Raw genomic sequence first — 22,629 nt, 5'->3', positions numbered from 1 at the left:
TGCTGATGTCAATTCAAAGTTATTCCGAAGTCTATGATTCAATGACCTGCCGACATGCACAAACTGTGTCATGCTGTTAATGTTAAAGGATAGTTATACCATGCACTATCACCACTGTAGTGGTCCACTGGCGCTCTGGTGGATCTGAAAGAAAGGCAAGTAGGTTAGGGTGTGTGAGTGGGACAAAGCTTGGAGAAAGAGCAAGGAAGCTGTGATGAACTTTTGGCAGCTTCAGTTCAGTTAACACCATTCGCTGAGCTTTTTGGTGTGGTATCCGGTTGGAGTCTGTTGTGTGCTGTTGTGTAAGGCTCTGTGTGGTTTGTTTGTTGTTGCAGTGTGATACAGTGTGTGTGGGTTGTTGTGGTTTAAGACGTATGGTTGTGTTTAGTTAGGGTTTGAGAGGTGTGTGAGGAGTGTGGAGTTTTAGTAGGGTTGGTTATTAGCATCGATGTCTGGAGAAACGCACACTTGTTTTGTGTGTCTTTCGAGCTTTTAGACAAGATTTCTTCTTTACAGTGATCTAGTTTCAGCATGACAAGGCTGTCTCTCATTTCTCTGTCTATATGTTGAGTTAGTTAGACTCTACGATTCTATCTTTGTTCTTGCTAACGCCAGCCCCTACATCCCAGTCTTCGCCTGACGCAAGAAGGTCCCCACAGATCTATCTAGTTGTGACCAGACCCATACACTTAGCTCTGTCTGAGTGCGACTCAGTACAGTTCAGTCCTTAGCCGGATGTCGGGATTGATGCAAGTGAATCACCATACATATGTCTCAGTTGAGTATCTTGTGTGTTTTGGGTTAATCATGGCGAGTCAGTACATATCCAAGAATACTGCTGGGGTAACATGTATGTCAGTCTAGTGCATTCCGTCTTCTACTTGCTAGCTTGGTGTGGGTTTCTTATTGTGGTGATAGGGGTCTCATTTTGCTAGCGGGTTGGCTTAAATGGAGGGTTAGTTTGAGGAAGGTTGTCTTGTGAGCGTGAGGTAGTGGATTGATCGTGCAGCTGGACAATTAGGTTGGGGTTTACACAAGGTTCATGTAGTCATGGTGTTACTGGGATGTTTGGTGGTGGGTGAGGTTGATGGCTGTGTGTGTCGTTCACTATTGTTCTGTCCTGATTGGGTTGTTTCGTGTGGTCGGTTTCAGCTTGCATTGTCTCTTTTGTCCCCTCTCTCTCGGTTCTATATGTTATCTGTGTCGGGGGTTCTGTCCACTGGTTCTCTTTGCATTTCTTTTCTTTTGTTTCATTTGATTCTGTTTGGTTGTGAGTTGCTGGAGAGCCAGGTTTTTAGTAGTTTTCTGAATTTTAGGTGGTCTTTTGTGTTTCTTATTTCTTTCAGAAGGTTGTTCCAGGTTTTTGCTTCCAGGTGGGAGAAAGAGGAACCCCCACGTTTTTTCCTGGTGTATGGCTTAGGTTACATGCAGGTTTCAATGCTTGTTCTCAGGATTCTAGTCGGCTTGTAGATGGCTATTTTCTTCTGTGGGAATTCTGTTCCTTGGCCGCTGATTGTACTGTGTGTTATGCACATTTTTTTGAACATGATACGTTGTTTGATTGGAAGACAATGTAGCATTTTTAGCGCTGGTGTGATGTGATTTCTTCTATATAGTTTGAGGAGGAATCTAGCCACTGTGTTTTGGATGTGTTGTTGTTTCTCCTCTGCCTGCTGACAGGCAGAGGAGTTAACTCTGGGGACGCCTTAGTTTGGTGATGCGGAAAATGGTTGATAGGTAATAGGAAATATGTGACATATACAAATGTTTTGTCAGATAACCGAGATGCTATATAGAAGGGTCATCACTGCTGCCAGTTGCAAGGGCACATCCTGGCAATGCTATATGTCAAGTGATACTGTGAATAGTTAACAAAATTCTTTGAAAAAAGTATTTTCAGCAATATACTTAGAGGCGAGACTACAAGGAACAAATCATACAATCTAAATGAGTGTAGAGTTTGCTACTTTGGTATCTTTTTTAACACTATGGGTCTGTTTCAAAAAGCATTTTTCAATGGCACTGTCCCATCGAAAAACGCTGTGTGAATTTGCCAACCTTATCCTTCTCTTATTTTTTGGGTTGGCCAGCTCCCTCAACGATAACAGTCACACCATTGAAGATTGAATGTCTCGCTCTAGGATCGGTTATTCTCTGTGTTTATTGTGAATTTTAATGGCGCTACAATGTCTGCGTCCAGGCCATCCTGTGAACATTTCATTATGATCCCCAGAAATTCCTTTCTCTTGCAATCTATAACTTTGGACTTTCCAGGGAAGAGACACATTGGTCTCTGTTTCAACCAAACTCTGAATTCAAACCTAACATGTTTCATTTTAAGGGCTTATGTCCATGTTTGCTATGTTAACCTGTGAACAACAGTATTCCACTGTCCGGGTGAATAGCTCATGAGTTATCCCCTCGCCTATGACATTGGGTAAACCTGCTGTTCAGAAATTCGAATATTGGTAGGTGTGGAACAGCCTTTCACACTTCACTGGAAAAATAAATGAGTACGATTAAATGGGGTGATATTAAAAGCAGTAGCACTTAGAAGCAGGATAAGTCTGGGGTGAAAAATGGTCTGAAAACTTGATATTATTATTATGCAAGAGTCATGTATTAAGAACGTTTTTTGTTTGACATTTCTTAGTGCCTGGACTATTTTTTGTTCCCTTTTTTTAACTTTTATTTATTTCTGACAGAGAGCAAACAACATCCGGCATGACAAGCCTCACATATGCCAGAGCTGAGGTACATTAGAGATTCCATGATATACAGTCGGGAGTGGGCTACCAGAGCAGTTGACACATGGGTTACAGTGAGTTACAAATATGCTCAACATTAAAGAGCTGAGGGATGGGAGTCGACCCTTACTCCAATGCGGTCAATTGGTAGGGTTTGCAGTGCTCAGGTAGGTATGGAAGATTGCCCATATATCGCGGGGCCAGGATCCGGCTGGGAGGGCCAATGCATACTTAGGGGGAATTTGTCCTTTCAGTCCAGAAGGATGGATATTTTGCCAATCATACAGGCAATACCAGCAAAAGCTCAGAGAACGTTACTGCATATAGTTGGCTAGATGCCAAATAGGGGGCCCATGTGTTTGTATTGCAGTTGGACTTCGGTTACCTTAGCTACAGTGTATATAACCTTAGCCCAGTAGTTTTGCAGCGCCGGACAGTTCCACACCTAGGGCAGTTGCTAGTTTGTGAGTTGGAAATTTTAGCAAGTCTAATGGGAGTGTAGTAGAGCTTGTTGAGGATTTCCAATTGGATACATTTAAACCTGAAGTTTATGGAAAATGTCCTGGTGTGTGTACACATCTGAGACCACTGCTCCTCTGTCAGGTCCCGGCCCAGCTCTCTAAATCAGGCGGTACGTATCCTGGATGTTTGGGGGTATCGAGTCCAGGACCATCTTAAAGAGTGATGACATAATGGGCCTCATTACGAGGAGGGCGGTAAGAGGTTAACGGCGCCAGTAAAGGTGCCGGAGCCGTTAACCCCTTACCGCCCTATTACGAGGTCTGCTCGCGGGACCCGCTAAGCTGGTCCCGTGAGCAGCCCAGCATGCTAACAACGGGCCCGTCATTAACGGGCCCATTGTTAGCATGGTCCCCATTCCCATTGAGCCCTATGGGGGATCAAATTGGAATGGGGATGGTCTGGGTCCAGGTTCCCTGAATGGGTAAATACCGGGCCCTCAAAGGTCGGAATGGCCCGGTATTTCCCCATTCAGGGAACCCGGACCCGGTTTGGGGGTAGCCATGCCCTTATTAAGGGCATGGCTACCTCTAAACTTGTAATGAAGCCCAATGTGTCTGCAGCTTGCCAAATTGGCAATGTATAACAAACTTGGGGTTTCAGAGGGTTTGTTAGGGTAGGTAGCCCATCTGGCTTTCACCGCCGCCCTTCATCTGTAGAGTTGCAATCGTTCCCCGCTTGTGTCCCCCTCACCAGGTCTCAGTGTGTCTGTAGTAATGAAGTTGCCCTCTGGGAAGAGGTCCACGAGGAACCTGTTTCCGAGATTGCCCCATTTTATCTCTATTGCTTTGTCCCATGTCGGTGTAACCTCTGGGAATTTCCATAGTGGGAGCCATTTGTAATAGGTTGCTGAGGTACCTATGACCGATTGAATGTACAAATATCTCTGTAATGCCCGTTAAATACTAGAGCTCTCAGGTCAGAGTCCCCTGCAGCGAGGGCCTCATGTTTGGCGTGTGGAGGGGGAGTGTATGGTGTACCAGTAGGTTGCATATTGTGCTTACGCTGCAATCCAATGCAGTTCTAGGTTAGGCGCCGACATGCCCCCCTTCTCGTAGGTGAATGTCATGTCTACCCACTTTTTGCGAACCGCACTTCCATGCCAAAAGAAATGGGCCAGTTGTCCATGCAATTGGGAAAAGAAGCCCTTCCTAGGCAAGATCGAGACATTAGCGAATGCATATAACATTTTGGGATGTAGTATCATTTTAGTTAGTGATCATTTGGTGACAGTGGACAGAGGGAGGGCTTTCCATTTCTTTATTTTAGTTTCAGAGTATGCCCCCAGTGTGTCATAGTTGTCCCTCCAAAGTGTTCCCTTGGATCTCAAGATTATCACTCCCAAGTATTTTATCCTGTCTGGGGTCCAGCGAAGGGATAGCTGTCCCTGGCGATTTGGGGTACTGTCAGTGAGGGGAAATATTTCAGATTTTGAAGCATTGACAGTGAAACCTGTTCGTTCTCGGATATGTTCTATATCCTGTATTACCGCGTGATGTTGTGTTGAGGGTCATTAATGAAGAGCATGACATCAACAACGTATGCAGGAATGATATCGGGCCGATCTGACAGATGGATGCCCCGATGCCCGTGATATTCTTTAATATATTATGCCATGGGCTCAATGGCCAAGGCAAAAAAAGAATAGGGGAGAAGGGACAGCCCTGCTGAGTGCCTCTCCCCAACTGGAATTAGGAGGACATGTGCGAGTTGACCCGGACTCTAGCTACAGGGCAAGTGTATAATAATTTGATGTATTGTCTCATGTTAGGGCCTACTCCCATTTTTTCTAATACTAGGAACATGTAGTCCCAAGCAACCATATCAAAGGCCTTTTGGGCATCAATAGTGACCGCTACAGCTTGGGCATTAGGATCCAGTCTGGCCATAATGTTAAAGAGTCACCTAATAATAAGTGTGGTAGACCTCTCAGGTATGAAGCCTGCCTGGTCGTGATGAGCCAGTTTGGGGACCAAAGAAAGGAGTTGATTTGCCAGTGTTTATGGCAAATATTTTAGTATCGCAGTTTATTAGGGAAAGGAATCTATAGGAGCCAACTTTTTGGTTTGCCAGGCTTCGGCAGCACTGTTATTACAGCTTCTCTGAGAGACTCCGGGAGTATACGTCTATGCAGGGATTCCTCCCAAAGCTGTAGAAGGATTGGGTCTAGTATGGTGGCATATTCCTTATAAAATGTGGCCGTGAGGCCATCCGGGCCAGGAGCTTTACCCTTGGGAGTGAAGCAATTGTGCCCACTATCTCCTCCAATGTGAGAGGGAGCTAAAGTACCTCCCTATCCTAGTGATTCAGGGCTGGTAATGTGATTTTACAGAAGAAGTCCAATAAGTTGGCTTCACCTTTGGTGGGGAGACATATATAGGGTATAATAAAAATCCCTGAACACTTCCACCACTTCTACATCAGACCCTCTATTGTTACCTAACGCGTATAGTATTCAATCTACATGTGCGCCCCCCCCTCGGCGTAACCAATCTCGCCAGCGTCCTGCCCGGCCTATCTCCCACGCCATGCCTCCTTGCTGCTGCAGAAAAGGCAAAATACAGGATTTCTCTTGCAGACAGGGCCTGGAATCTCTCGAGTTCCGCCTGAATCTGGGCTAACCCTATAGGTTCTGAGTTCAACGTGAGTCTCTGCTGCATCTTTTTAAGTAAATTTTCTGATTGATCCAACTCTCGCCTAATACCCTTGAGCACCCCTGCCTCTCTAGAGATTGCAATCCCCCATATATAAGCCTTGAAGGCATGCCACCTGATATCCTGTGATGTGTCTGCCGGTGTGTTGCATATAAAGAAAGTGTTAATATCCTCCTTGATGTCAACCCGGAACACGATATCCCGCAGAGCTTCCGACTTGAATCTCCAGGATCGGATTTCAGGGTCCTTTCTGTATTTCAGGGATAAGAGCAGCGGGGAATGGTTGGACAGTGTGCAGGGTCTAATTTCCACCTGAACCACCTTGCCCACGAAGGTGCTGGAGATCAGGAAGAGGTTGATACGCGAGGACATGTCATGGACTGAGAAATAAAATGTGAATTCCCTATCTGTGGGGTGAATCGTTCCCCGTGCGTCTCGCAGTTCATATAACTGCATAGTGGAAAGTAGTTGGCGGGCTGCTCGAGTTTAGGGCCTGGGTGCTCTATTTGATCTGTCAATACCGCTTCTGTTATGCGGGCCCCTTCATGGGCGAGCTGGGTCTTGATGGAGGCCAATTATTCGTAGACCGCAGCAAACCCCTTGGCAATGGCCTCCATCATGCCTGACAGATCGGGCAAGGAGGGGCCCCAATGTCGGTGTCCGGTCGCACCGGGGGCGGCCGCTCTTGTTGAATGGCTTCATTGAGAGGGGCTGCTTTAGTGTATTTGTCCATTGCACCTGTTTTCTTGCTGCTGCTGAAGCCCCTTGACATAGTCTCTTCCACCAGGCTGGACCAAGATGAGCAGTTCAACTCCTGTTGAGTCTGGAGGTATCTATTGGGCGACGGGGCGTAGCGTGTCCACCACCCCCGGAGGAACAGGTCACTAATCGCCCCCTGTTGGATGCAGTTTAAGTTCGGAAGGGCATGTCTGGGACTGTTGTCAGGAGGTGTTGGAACTAGTAGAGAGCTGCGCCCACACCTCCCATCTCACCCACTGCAGTGTCGACTAACCTCCAACAGAGGAGCATCCTCCACGAGCCCGGGCAAGCCACTCCAGAGGGCAGGGGTGCACGGCCCTTTGGGGCCCAGTGAACGGTTGCATGCTCACAGGTTGTCCAGGCATAGGGGGCCGGTGTACCAAGTCTGTTGTAGCAAGGCCAGCACTAGCTGTATGGCACAGGGAATAATTCCAAGTTGATATGCTATACGCTTCTCTGATGCATCTGGTGTTCCCATAAAGCACAGCCTGTTAGGCCAATCACCCTATCTTTGTGAGAGCCTGTGCTTAGGTCTTATCTTAGAAATCACCTTCCTCCCATGTAGATGTAGGTACACGCTCCCAGCGAGCCCTCTCTGGGGACAAAATGGCAGAGATGTAGAGGTCTGAGTTAGGGTCCGGTTTTCACCAGCTTCGAAGGCTAGGGCCCTTCTGGGGCTGACTGTGGGCCGAAAGGATGGTCTGGGGGCAGGCTGAGTCCAGGTAGGGGCCAGCCCAGCCCAACAGCTCCTCTCCAGCAAATGGGCAGTGCCAGGATAAGGAAAGGAATGGCCCCTTCCCGGCCCGTTGCAGTCGCTCGTCGTCTCGGGGGCCCACCGGGGAGCCGACCACCCAGCAGGCTGCACCGGAGGAGCGGGAGCTAGATAGCCTATAGGTCTCCCCCCTCAGCTGGCCGTGCCGAGTTAGGAGTCACGCACGCCCCAGGAGGGATAGGGGCCGGGGTGAATGCTCCAGCGACTCACCTTGCAATATTGGTCCTCAGCGGAACTTCGGGGCGGCATGCATAGCACTCTGAATGTTGTCCGGGTGAGATCTCCAGCACCCGTCAGCAAAGAACAGGCGGCGCCTCACAGGACCAGTCCCAGCTGTAGTCGCCTGCCGGTATGCCAATCAGGTGCAGTCTCAGCGGCGTCGGCCAAGCCCGTCCTCCCTCCATACACCAGTGAACTCCCGGGCAGAAACGCTGAACGAGTTGGGGCGCAGACCGGAGGCATGCCCACACCACACAGCCTCCTTCTCAGTTAGCAGTAGATGTCCCGCACATTGGCCTCAGTCGCTCTTGGCTCTGACGAGCCGGGCTCGTTCCACCTAAATCAGGGAAAGATAGTGGGCGCGGAGGGCACAGTAGCCACCACCTTGGCCAGTGGCCATCAGCAACGGCTCAGCAGCCCATGCGGCCACAGTCAGCTCGCCAAAGCGCTCCTCCCCTGGATCGGTTTGCTCGGTCCGCAGGGCCCTGGCACCCACCTGGGTCGATCACTCACCACACCAGGGTTTACCCTCAATATTCCAGCAATTACGGGAAATTTGGACAGATGGAGATGCCACGTCTTGCTTCAGATCTCGGCTGTGGCATGGAGCCTTCAGGTTAGACAGCCATCTTCGCTGGCTGCACCACAGTGCCCCCTTTTCTTCCTTTTTTTACATCAGTAATCCAAATGCATTTTTTCTCATTTTGTATTTTATTCTCTATAGTTATTCCTCCATAACGAGACTACTTTGCACCTATTTGTTTTATATCTAAGTGCTGTACACAACAGTATTCCCACTCTTTGCCTCAGGTTCTTGGCCTCCTTTTAGTTTGGTCTATTAGGTGGTGCTTTGGTGTAACCTATAAGACGAAACTATTGCATTAGAGTACAAATATTGAGAAATGGCATACAAATAGGGACACATCGCTTGTAGGCGTTTGGTTATGTGCCCACCGATTGACTTGCCATAGCCATGCTAATCCTTATGGCCATTCCCACCCAGTTCCTGCCATTTCCTACCCAAAGCACCTGCTCAATGCAACTATTTGAGTGGGCTTTAATCATGTCTTACCATCAAACTGTGCACTCAAAGTACTTGCCAGTGTTTTTTCAAAGCAGTCTTCTGAGAGTTAATGGCTTTATTGGAGTTGTAAGTGTGCTATTGTTGTAATACAAATGTCTTAACCAGGTCTGGCTTCAGCCACTCTATTTATAAGCCAAATATCTGGGAGCCTCTCTACTGAGTACTAACTTGGCCCAAATAAAGTGTTATATGTATAGGTTCCAACTCGGGAGTGTCTACAACCACGTTTTAGCTCACTGTACCTTTCAAAGAGGATACATATCTATTTCCATATCAGTCTGGTCCCACCACTTGGGCAGTCCAGAACCGAAATGCTAGGAAATTCTCCTGTGAACAAGAGTACCAACAGCAACGCCAGACACATTTTTTGGCCTAGTCGGGCCTCATCAGTGAAGTGAAGCTGTGCCTCTCTAAGCACAGTGAGCAAGGTGGCCATGTCTGGATTATCCTGGAAAACTTAGGGTGAAACCCAAAGTCCCTAACCAAATATGCAAACGGTCTGGGAGCCCCTCTACCGAGAAAGAACACGGTTGAATAACGTGTACTCTCGGTAGGTTCCCACACGGGAGAGTCTACAACCACATTTAAGCTCTCTGTACATTTGACAGAGGAGAAATATCGATTTGTATATCAGTCTGATCCCACTCAGTTGGGCAGTCCAGAACCAAAATGCTAGGCATTCTCCTCTGAACAAGAGTACTGACTGCAGCCCCAGACATGTGTTTTGGCACAGTCGAGCCTCATCAGTGAGGTGACGCTGTGCCTGTTTATGCACAGTGAGCAAGGGACCACGTCTGGATTACCCTGGGAAACATAGCTTGAAACCCAAAGTCTCTAAACATGAATGCAAACACTATGGGAGTCCCTTTACCAAGAACAAACACAGCTAAATAACCTGTTCTCTCAATAGGTTCCCACTCGGGAGAGTCTACAACCACATTTGAGCTCACTGTACCTTTCACAGAGGAGAAATACCCATTTGTATATCGGTCTGGTCCCACTCACTTGGGCAGTCCAGAACCAAAATGCTAGACAATTCTCCTCTGAACGAGAGTACCAACAGCAACCCCAGATATACGTGTTTTGGCCTAGTTGGGCCTCATCATTGAGGTGATGCTTTGCCCCTCCAAGCACAGTGAGCAAGGAGTCCAAATCTGGATTACCCTGGGAAACTTAGGGTGAAAACCAAACTCCTTAAACATATATGCAAAAAGTCTGGGAGACCCTCAATCGAGAACGAACATGGCCGAATAACCTGCTCTCTGAGTACGATCCCACTCAGCAGGGTCTTCCATCCCACTTTAGCTCACTGTACCTTTCAAAGAAAATAAATATCTAATTGCTTATCAGTCTAGGCGAACCCACTTGGGCCATCCAGAAACGAAATGTTAGGCAATTCTCCTCTGAACAAGAGTACCATCGGCAACTCCAGATATACGTGTTTTGGACTAGTTAGGCCTCATGAGTGAGGTGATGCTTTGCCCCTCTAAGCGCAGTGAGCAAGGAGTCCACATCTGGATTATTCTGGGAAACTTAGGGTGAAGACCAAAGTCCCTAAATATATATGCAAAAGGAGTGGGAGTCCCTCAACCGAGAACGAACATGGCCGAATAACCTGTTCTCTGGGTAGGATCCCACTCAGCAGGGTCTAACATCCAACTTTAGCTCACTGTACTTTTCAAAGAAAAGAAATATCTATTTGCAGATCAGTCTGGGTGATCCCACTTGGGCCATCCAGAACCGAAATGCTAGGCAATCTCCTCTGAACGAGAGTACTAATACCAACCCTAGAAACGTGTTTTGACATATTCGGGCCTCATCAATGAGGTGAAGCTGTGCCTCCCCAAGCACAGTGAGCAAGTGGTCCACGTCTGGATTACCCTGGAAAACTTAGGGTGAAACCCAAAGTCTCTAAACATATATGCATACGGTGTGGGAGCCCCTCTACCGAGAACAATCACAGACAAATAACCTTTTCTTTGAGTAGATTGCCACTCAAGAAAGACTAGGCAATTCTCCTCTGAACATGAGTACCAACAGCAACCCAAGACACATGTTTCGGCCTAGTCGAACCTCATCAGTGTGGTGAAACTGTGCATTCTTAACACAGTGGGCAAGGGGTCCACCTCTGGATTACCTTAGAAAACCTATGGTGAAAACCAAATTCTCTAAACACATATGGAAAAGGTCTGGAAGCCCCTCTACAGAACATGAACACAACCGAATAACCTGTTCTCTGGTAGGTTCCCACTCAGGAGGGTCTGCAACCATGTTTAAGCTCACTGTACCTTTCACAGAGAGGAAATACCTGTTTGCATATCAGTCTGGTTCCACCAACTTGGGCAGTCCAAAACCAAAATGCTAGGCAATTCTCTGAACAAGAGTACCAACAGCAACCCCAGACATGTCTTTCGGCCTAGTCGGGGCTCATCAGTGAGGTGAAGCTGTGCCTCTTACAGTGAGCAAGGGGTCCATGTCTGGATTACCCTGGGAAACATAGGGTGAAACCCAAAGTCCCTAAACATATGTGCAAAATATCTGCCCCCATGGTGATGTGATATGATATGATATGATATGGCATTTGTAACGCGCCTATACACAAGTGTTTCAAGGCGCGACGAGGCAGGGAGGGGGGAACAAGGAGAAGACAGACAATGATTCTAATAGGCCAGGTGTCATTCAGATCGCGCAAGTGCAGGGGTAAGGGGAAGGGAGAATGTGCATAGGGAAGGGGAGGGGGGGAAGTGCAGTACAAGGTAAGTAGAATAAAAATAAAATAAATAAATAAAGAAGGCCAGCTGGTGGCAAGTGCAAGGTAAGTGCAGACAAGTGCTGGGAAGGGGGGGCTGTAGGGATACAGAGACAGTCCCGCAGTGCAGGGGTTGCCAGGGAGGCAGTGCAAGTGGAGAGTGGCTGGGCCCAGGACCGGGGTCGGTGAGAGTGGCCCAGTTGCAGATTCAGTGCAGTTTCAGCGAAGAATTAGCAGGGGAGAGGGAGAGAGAGAAAGCAGAAGCAAAGAGGAAGGTTTTGAGGTGCTTCCGGAACCGGAGATGGTTCTCCTCAGGTTTCAGGGAGGCAGGAAGGCTGTTCCAGAGAGTGGCCCCTGCCGCGGAGAGAGATCTACCCCCAGCTCGTAGCTTTGAGAAGCGGCTCACCCTGAGGGAGTTGGAGACGGATGAGCGAAGGGCTCGGGAAGGAAGATATTTAGGAAGAGAGAGTTGAAGGTATTTAGGCCCCAGGCCCCAGAAGGCCTTGTGGACAATGCAGAGGGTTTTGAACTTTATCCTCGCAGCCACTGGGAGCCAGTGTAGAGATTTCAGTCCTGGAGAGATACGGTCCCTGGGCTTGAGGCCAAGGACAACTCTCGCAGTTCTGTTCTGGATGAGCTGCAGAGGGCGGAGAGTGGAGGCAGGCAGATTAAGATAGAGGCTGTTACAGTAGTCCAGCTTTGAAAGAACCAGGGCTCGGGAGACCGTGAGCTTCTGGGGGAAGGAGAGGAAGGGAAGAATACCTCTGAGCAGGTGCAGCTGGTAGTGTGACTTCTTAGAGACGTCAGATATATGAGGAGAGAAGGAGAGTGTGGAGTCGAAGATAACCCTGAGGTTTTTTGCCTTGCAGGTAGGAGCAGGAAGAGGGTCAAGAGAGGCCGTCCAGAGAGCTGCAGGGAAGGAGGGGGTTGGTGTGCCGATGAGTAGAATCTCAGTCTTACTGGCATTAAGGCAGAGGTCATTGGCGGCACACCATTTCTGGATAGCAGACAGACAGTCAGAGATGAGGGAAGGAGAGGAGGAGGCCGAGGGTAGCCTGAAAATGAGCTGGGTATCGTCCGCATAGCACTGAAAGTTGGGGCAGAGAGCGGCGATGCGGTGGGCAAGAAGTGCCAGATACTGGTTCAACAGCCAGGGGGAAAGAGAGAGGTGGCTTAGAGAGGCTCAGCTTCACCTCACTGAGGAGGCCCAACAATGCCAAAACCCTTGTCCGAGGTTGCTGATGGTACTCTTGTTCGGAGGAGAATTGCCTAGCATTTCGGTGCTGGACAGTCCTTGTGGGTGGGACAAGGATTGATATGCAAATGCATATTTCTCCTTTGTGAAGGGTGCTGTGAGCTTAAACATGGTTTTAGACCTTGCTGAGTGGAAGAAATTCCATAGAACAGGGTATTTGACCCATGTTCGTTTTCAGTAAAGAGGCTCCAACACTCTGCTTCAACTCTATTCATAAGCACTATGCATGTCCTTCACTTAAGTCTGGTTAAAAGCAAAGACTGGAAAAGCAAACAGTTTTGGCTTGTGTATAAGTATCAGGCATTTGCCAGGCACTGTTATTAGATGGCTATGTAATGCACCGTTTTGCACCCGTTACCATTAATAGCACGTTAATAACACTACAGCAGTGCCTCGCAAGTCATAAACACTTGAAACCTGAATGGACTGCTAGAAATAGGATGAGGTAACCCTTCATTTTGATCATAAGCATTTTAATTAGAAAAACAATTAATTCAGCAATTACTAAAACGGATTTGTGTCTTAAAATTCAGCAAAAGAGCAGCATCAAATTTCACTTAGACAACATAAAAACCATTAGTACCCGGCGAGAGACAATCAGAATGCAACAAGCATTCTGATTGGCTCTTGCTGGGTCATTACCGGCCGCCTTGCCTTGCTATGCTCGGGCCTATAACTACGGCCCCGGGCATTACCTGGGGCGGTATTGGCCCACCGCCTCGGGTCTTATTGACACAATATATGCTACAACACATAAGCTAATATCAATCCTAAAATGCAATGTGCTATAATGTTAAAGTGTTTACTCATGATACATCCTCATTCATATGTACATCAAATTATATCACAATACAAAATTCACAAGTGTTTCAAAAACCCAAACATGGATCTATTTATCCAGCAGCAATGCCCAACATGTTTCATTCTCTCCTCACTGGCAACCATCCATAGAACTTCTTCGGGGGCTACTGATTCTTTTACACCCTTATATACAACCTGTGTTTACTCAAAACCACAGTGTGTTTAGTATGCTACTTAGAGCCTTACAATCTTACAATTCTTACTCTTTTGCTATAGTTTTTCACAGATATAACTCCTATCCTATCTTCTCAAGGGCTATTTATTCACCCTTCATATTCACTTAGACTAGATAGACAGTCTTATTTGATGAAGTACTTGCCTTACACATGTCTACACAAAAGCCCAAAGTGCTGTGCTTGTTTTAAGTATGCCACTCCCTCTTCTTGTTTATGTACTGCTTCATTAAAACCATTAAAATAATATTTAGGGTAAATTGGATTTTAGATATGTTTTGTAGTAGTTCATCTATTACAATTAGGAACATTGAACATATGATAGTTAATCCTTCTTTTAAGGGATGCAAATGTCTGTCCTCCATTTCTGTTAGTATTGGTTCCTGGTTGGTGCTTTAAAAGCACCCAAAAGGATCCATGACCATTGTTAGAGGTGATAGATGGCTGTGTGATAAAGTCAACAATATCCTGTTATTTTAAGTGTGATTCATGAGCAGCCAACACATCTTCTGAAGAAACATTTAACAGCTTAAGATACTTCGTGTTGCTTTCAATTGATGCATGTTTTTAGTTTTATTTCCCTGCCCATGATTTTTTTGGCCAGATGGGACTGACTATAAGCCTCTCTTCTTGTAATACTCTGATTGAGAGGTGTGCCTCTCAGCACCTACATTGCACAATTTGGAGAAAGCAGGATATCTGCAGATGATCAATTGAATGGTCCCATCTCCTTGAATCGTGTTCGCCTGTGGTGCACCCAGGAGCTACACTCCAGCCTAGAGCAGCACGCTTCTGTTGCACAATGTTACACTCATCATGCGAGCCACACTGCCTATGACAATCTATTGCAATGGAACAGTGAAGAAAGGCTATTCATCAGTGGAGTAACTTTGCTGAAAATGTTGGGGGGTGGAGGGAACATGATATCTGAAAAAAGGTGCCCCAGCCAAATGAATGGGGACAAAATGGTGTGCCATGAAAGTTGGGGGCGACAAACACCCCTGCCCCCCCCCAGAATCACGGACGTACACACACCATGCACTCCTCTTCATCACCTGTGACAGCTACCTCTCTGGATTGTATGTAATCAACATCAGGGGTAGGGTCCAGGCGGGGAGCAGATGAGAATGGATGCCATGTTACTCTACCACTCCTGGAGAAATCGTTATTTCACTTCAGCACAGTGTGGAGCCTAAAGCTGGGGCATATATGTCATGAACCAAGTAAAGGTACTGTCAAGAAGAGCTGGTCGGTATAGATTATCAGCTGCTCCAGAGGCGTAACTGGTGTGGCTACTCCGACTCAGTGTGCATTGTTCCTGTGGCGCTGTGGAGAAGTGTGTGGACACCGCAGGACGCCTCTCTGCCAGACCCTGTCCCAGGATCCATGTGTGACGGAGGCCCACTTCTGCTGATGTGCATATTGAGCCTGCTGCTATTAGCCTTCCAGTTTGCTGAGTTCCGTAAGTGGGTGCCCTAATAGTGTCCCTAATAGTGTGAGTGAAGCCTGTGGCTGCATGCTGCACTGAGGAGTGAGTCTCAGGAAGTAGTGCTTTTGCAAGCGGGCCATTTCAATATTCTACTGTGTGCGTAGGCACTGCCCATGCTGATATTGAGTAGCTAATGTAGTTTCCATATTCAAGTGCCTTCATTTAGAGTGACATATGTAACCTTGTTTTACCACTTCAGACTTTTCAGCTAAGAACGCCTAGCATTCTGGGCATTGTAGTTTTGCTTTTAAAATTGTAAGTAGGGGCTTCCAATGCCAGCGTACAAGTTGCAGTTTTCTAAAAAGCCTGAACGGGTAGAATGATTCACACATCACATGGGGCCACATTACATTCGTACATTCATTCTCGGCAAATCAGACTCTAATTGACAGGGGTGGATTGCCGCTCCACTCTTTCCCGAAGTACTAGTGTTGGACACATTATTTTAAGGAATTACTCTGCTCCAGCCCATGTGTGTGTTTTCTTTTTCTTTTTAAAACATATTTTTAACTAGTCTCCCACTGACAATGTTGCCTGAATATATTTTGCTTTTTGCAAAATGTTGGGTTACTTGTCGGGCAGGAGCCTAAACGGAGATATATGTTGGGTTCTTTTTTTTTTGGTTTCCAGAGCTAATTCCAAGGCATATTTTGTTACTGTCTGTATTGGATCAGTGCAGCTTAGAAGAGATGCAGAGGTCTGAAATATCTGACACAGTTTATAATCTATTAATAACACAAAATTACCCCACTCTCACAGATGTCTGATCTGGCAGAATTCCACGAATATTTGGCTGGAAAGTCAACTACGCAAATTACTTTTTACTGTGTACTAGAGAGCGTGTTTGGCTGGCTTTCCAGCAGAGGAATAGAAAAGAAGCTTGGGAATATGAATAAAATTAAAATACTTCTGTTTAAACTTAATATTATTCCAACGAACTCGGACTTCCACTAATCACGTCCACATGCATGAGGTGGAGAAACTGTAAACGTAATGACTTAAAAAAGGAAATTAGGTTTATTTGTGTAAACATTGCATACTTAGACGGCATAATGCTTCTGTTTCTTGGGGAGGCAATGGGATATCAACAAAAGGGTTGCGTTTGTTCATGATTCTCAGTGAACTTGTCTCAGGTATGATTGCAGACATTTCCAGACTTACGACCCTGGCGGTAAGTAATGGACATTACCGGCATGGCGCAACTAACGTGTCCGTGCTGGCCAGAAACCGTTAAAAGCGGTACATTACGACCTCTCGGGCACGAGCATTTCGCCATGCCGGTAATGTAATCTGCGCCATGCCGTTAACATCCCAAAACCGGCACCTACCGGCATCGTATGCCGTGCAAGGTGCACTACCGCCACCCTACCCACCGATATTAGCGATCACCGCTATTAGCGGTGACCGTAAAGAAGCGGATCCGGAAGTTGCGCCATCACACCGGAACGGGAAAGAGCACGGCGGCCATCTTTAAAAACACAATCCATTGCCATCCTCCACAACCAGTGCACATCTGACCCCGAGACCTGCCACAAACGTTCACCCACATCCACCCATCGTCAGAATGCCGAAAGTTGTTAAAAAAAGTTACGATCGGCTGCGGCAGGAGCGCTTCACTAGGGAAGAGATCACCATGTTGGCGGAAACCCTACAAGAAAACGCAGACGTTGTATTCTCAACAGAAATGACCAGACCGGCAATAGCACGGAAGAAGGCCGTATGGGACCTAGTCGCACAGCGGGTCAGTGCAGTTGGAACAACACCCCGCACCACAAGACAGTGCCGGAAAAGGGGGGATGACCTCCGGCACCGCGTAACGAGTATACTGTCTGCCAACAGAAACCTGGGCATGGCAATTGGTGGAGGAGCAGACTCACCGATAAAATTGCAGCCGTGGGAGGAGATATGTGCCACAACCATTGGCATCGAGAGTATCGAGGGGGTCGGAGAGATGGAGAGAGGAGCCCCGACATCAGGCGACGCAGGTAGGTGCCTCAAATCAAGCCATGCAAAACTCTCTGACGTCCAGTTTCATGGGAAGCACAATGTTGCCTAATAGGGTTAACGCGACACATCAGCAGAAGACTGCCTACAGGCATTATTGACCTACACCCTGTACACATGCAGTATGCACACTCTCACTGTAGACACCCACATTCCTGCATGCTTCTCCCACCCAAAAGGGAGACAACCTGTATGTCACTGCCTCCAATGTGCACCATCTAGTTATCCAATGTGCACCATCTAGTTATCAAAATGATGGCAGTCATCACAATGCCTGCTCAATGTCCGCAGACCCATCAATAACACTTTCCCTCCTTTGCTCCACCACAGGCTCCCATTCGGACCTTGGTGAGGAAGACACTGGCACCACACCTGTCAAGAAGGCCAGGCCCGAAGTAACACCACACCAACCCTCCACCTCTGCTAGACAAAACAAACCCCCACAGCAGCCAAAATCGACGGCCACAACACAGGCCAGGGCACCAATAAGCACCAAGGCAAGCAGCACGGTACCACCAGCAACAGACATCTAACAACTGGTGGCCACTGAAGGGACTGTGTCTGCAGGAAGCAGCACGATTGGGGAGACTGCTGCCATTGCAGCTTGCTCGGATAGTGATGTGGGGAATGATGATGATGTCGTAGAATGTCCCCCCACTGCCCACCCTCATTCCCCCTACCTTTCCCCATGTAGCCTGCATGATGATGGCACACAGGAGCAATCCCCTGATGACTCCTGGCCAGCCACTCTATGCCCAGTGGAAGGTGTGGAGGAGGGGAGCAGCCCAATGAACATGCCACTGGCATTATCCAATGCCCAAAAAAACCAAGAGTCACTGTACCAAATCTTAACACGCCAACACCAACTGTCCTCACTCCTGACTCAGCATGTGGCCGAATGTGGAGGTGCAAGGGTGGAAATGCTAAAATGTGCCAAGACTGTGAAGGCAGCCATACAATCCTCCACCAAGGATATCTGTGCCGAAATTGCCGCGGTGCGGCACGTGCTCTCGGAGCTTGTACAGACAATGAGGGACATGCGTCCTAGTGAGCAGCCGAGTACCTCCTCCGCTGCCAGTTCTGCCCCAAGCAGCCCCGTCCGCAGGTCAGGCAGGAAGGGGTTCCCCGGGGGCCGGCAGAGGGGGCTGCCAATAGAGGCCGCCCAGTGGAACAATCCCACATTAGGCACTTCACCACAGGCATCCACACACTTTTGTGGGGAGTTGAGGTGGGAGGGGGGAGTGGGTGTGTTGGGGAGTTGAGGGGGGAGGGGGGAGTGGGTGTGTTGGGGAGTTGAGGTGGGAGGGAGGAGTGGGTGTGTTAATTGAATTCACATTTACAATACAATTTTTACTTGAGCACAAATCACATGTATTGACATTGCTCATTGCATATGTGTGCTTTATTGGTGAACAGTCCAATGTGCATATCCCAGACACACACAGTGCCCCAATTGCCATCTCCATGTGACACCCCCCATCCGTGTGTGCTAGAACATTGGTTGATCAGCGTCCGATGCATGTCACGTCCCTCCTGTGCATCGCTGCCTCCCTGAGGTGCTGCCCCATCCCCACCCTCCTCATCCTCATCGTCAGGTGGTTGCAGTTCAGCGTCAGTGGGCAGGGGCACATTCCGTCTGATGCACATATTGTGTAGCATGACACATGCCATGACGATCTTTGCCACCTTCTCATGGCGGTACAGGAGTGCCCCACCAGACCTGCTGAGGCAGCGAAACCGTGCCTTCAATAGGCCAAATGTCTGCTCAATCACCACACGGGTTTGTGTATGTGCAAGATTGAAGTCCTCCTCATGCTGGTTCTGTGGGTTCCGGACTGGGGTAAGGAGCCACCTCTTCAGGGGATAGCCTGTATCACCTGTATGTGGGCAACAATGTATGTGTCAGTCATGACATCAAATCTCAAATCATGACGTGCCACCATGGCATGCATTCATCTCTTACTTTGTACCACATTTACATGCACAAATGGAGTCACACTATGTGACCGGTATATGTGTATTCCTCTCATGGACTGTTTTGCATGCCATCAACCAGTGTATGCAGGGGGGTCCAGTGCCTTGTGAGTGCCCATCCACTGTGTTAGTCCATGGCGTTTGCTTTGTTGACCTGGCAGGTGTCCAGTGATATCAATGCTCTCATCATGGCAACATTGCTGTCAGCCTCATGATGACCCCACTGAGCACTACTAATGTTGCTAGGCAATTTTTTTGGGCCTCAGTGTCTGTGTAGTGGTGTGTTGATGTTTTTGTCCGTCATGTGCCTCCTTTGTGCGCAGTTATGGGGGACTGGCCTTTCAGTTGATGGTGTTTGATGCCGTGTATTGGCTGAAGTCATTGCATGTAGGTACATTTCGTTGAGGTCGATGTGGTCCGATTCGGTACAGTGCACTTGCAGATGGTTGTGTCATGGTTGGGACACACCTTCATTCACATGGTAGGGCTGCTTACATCGGCCATTATGTGTTCAGGTGTCAGTTGACGTTTGGGCTGCTTTAGGGTATGAGTTGGCTCCATTGCCTCTGGTACTCGCAGCCAGGTACGGTATGCATCACTCCCCCCCCCCTTTCAGCCAGGTAAAGTATGCATCTCTCCTCCCCCTTTCAGCCAGGTAAACTATGCATCTCTCCCCCTTTCAGCCAGGTAAAGTATGCATTGATACGTCAATCACCTACCCATTCACATTTCCATGGCCATGACATGAGACTCACCGAGTAGCCAGGATCCCCTGCATGTCGCTCCATGTAGCGTGGTATTGTGGAGTTACGCAGGACCATTGAATCATGGGTTCATCCGGGGAATCAGGCACAACAATGTGTGATGATCCTGTTGGAGTCACATACCATTTGCATGTTGATTGAGTGGAATAGTTTACGGTTGCGGTACGCTACCTCAATGTCATGTGGGACCACCAATTCCACATGGATGCAATCGATGGCACCAATGCAACCAGGTATGCCGGCTAGTGCATGGAAACCCACGTTGGTGTTAGCAATCTATTGGGCAGACCGTGGTAAGGAAATGTAGTCGTTTGTGTGCTTGAGGAGGGCATCAAGCACTTAGATCAGCGTACGTGAGAATAATGGTTGTGAAATGCCATGCAAGTTCCCCACTGTGTGCTGGTAGGTGCCTGTGGCCAGGAAGTGGAGCACGGACACTACCTTCAGCAGGGGGGGGGGATGGCGGTGGGTTTTCTATCATGCTGACGATGTCGTTGTGTATCATGTCCATGATGGTGGTGATGGTATCCCGGTCCAAACGGTACAGGGTGTGGATCTGCTCAGCGGTGAGGTTGAATGGACTGGCTCGGATGAGTGGGATTGGGGGCTGCCTGCGTGGTGGCACTGGCTGTGCTGGTGGGGATTGCTGGCCCTGCCTTGCGATCCTTCTCCTCCTGCGTATCCTCTGTGCTGCCTGTTGTTGTTGTTGTAGTTGTAGCACTTGCATTGCAATCAGGTCCTCCAGCCCCAACATTGCTAGTCGTATTGGAATCATTGTGGAGTGTGACTGGGTGTGGGAAGGGGTGGGGTGTGCTCTTTTCGTACTTGGTGAGTCTGTATTGCCTCCACCTGTGCTGATTGTGTGCACCTGTGGCAGCTGGGAACACTGCACATGGCCATTTACGGTTGGTTCACGATGGCGGACTTAGCACCATGGCGGTAAGGTACTTTACGGCCTTCGCGATGGCGTTGACAGCATGTTCGCTTGATTCGTGATTTCACCCCCTTTGCGCGATGCCGGTACTTACGGCATGGGAGGTCGCGTGCGCGCGAGCTTGGTGATGTTAACGGCACCGTTAACTACGATGCCGCTAATTGCACTTTCTCGGGTCATGATCGGACCTAGCGGTAAGCGATGCCGGTAATCATTTACCGGCATCGTTTTTCACTTACCGCCAGGGTCGTAATGAGGCCCTGTGAAAGCATAAACTGAGAAGGCCCGTTCGAGGTCTTTTCCTTGCATCTCTTCTGGGATTCTAAGAGCTTTGCATTGGAGCTGCAGTTTGAGTGTGTTTGTGCAGCAATCTGTTTTCTATATTAATAAGTGTTCCTTAACTTTGACCTACTCTACCTCAGTTTTTATTAGCATTTTAACAACCATGTGTCCTTAATTCAAATCCACATGAATGGAGAATTAATACACTTCCTGAGCAGTAAAAAGATGATAAAAAAAACAAAAATCAGCATAATATTTTTTTCTAAACAGGCCACTCAGTTACCACCCTTTAATGCAATCTTAGGCCAGCCTCTAAGCATTCTTCACTTTTCTACTTCTCTACCCTAGTTCTCCCTTACAATACATATCATATGCCTGCATGTCATTCAAGGTGGTCACTTGGATTCTCCTTTCCATTACAATTAAAACATATATGGCCAAACCTGGGGGGACTGGTAAAGGAGACTACGCTTTTTTGACTCTGGGTACCACTTACAGTTCCTTGGTGCTGGAACGGAGGAGCCTCGATGGGATGTGTGGGGTCAATTGCTCTTTCAAGTATTTCAGGGCGTAACCAGATATACATTTATGAATCATGGTCAAGGCTTTGAAACGTATCCTTGCCAAAACGGGAAGTCAGTGCAGCTCCCTATGGGCACTGGATACATGTTCTCTTTTTGAGAGATGATATGTAAAGTGAACAGCATCATTCTGTACAATCTGCAGCTGATCAATATAACGAGATGAGGCCCCCAACAGCAGCAAATTGCAATATTCCAGTTGTGGTAGTATAATTAAACTAGCCAGTGTGGCTCGGTTCGTTTGGTATAGGAGGGATTTGCCATGCCTTAGCACTTTCAGGTGGTATTGTGTGCCATGAGTTATTTCATCTACATGAGCTGTGGAGCCTACATTTGCATTCATAAAGACACAGAATTTTCACTTTTCTTTAGGTGGGAATAGCGTGGTTATCAATTGGCATCCAATCATAGTCCTCTGAGAGTTTACCTCTGGCGTATACTGAGCCGAAAACTAGTAGTTCAGTTTTAGATGGATTGAGACACACAGAGTTGAGGTCGCTCCGGTTGTTGATGGTACGAAAGATGCGCTCCATCTGTTCCAAATCCTGGTTGTAATTGGCAATCAACTCCAGAATGAGTTGAGCGTCATCTGCATAGTTGGAAAAATACACATTTAGTGATGCCAACAGGTCACAAAGGCCTAATGAATAGATTGAACAGAGCTGGGGATATGCATGCACCTTCAGGGAGCCCCTCCTTAATGAGTTCAGGTCTCGAAGAGGATCTTCCCCAGCAAATGTGCAAACTCCTGTAACCAAGAAATGAGGAGATCCATTTCATGGCACTCTCTGAGCATTGGCCTAGAAGGG

The sequence above is a fragment of the Ambystoma mexicanum genome, chromosome 12 (genome assembly GCF_040938575.1).
Source record: "Ambystoma mexicanum isolate Mex_15411 chromosome 12, UKY_AmexF1_1, whole genome shotgun sequence".
Taxonomy (NCBI): Eukaryota; Metazoa; Chordata; class Amphibia; order Caudata; family Ambystomatidae; genus Ambystoma; species Ambystoma mexicanum.
Note: the sequence above shows the minus strand (reverse complement) of the source record.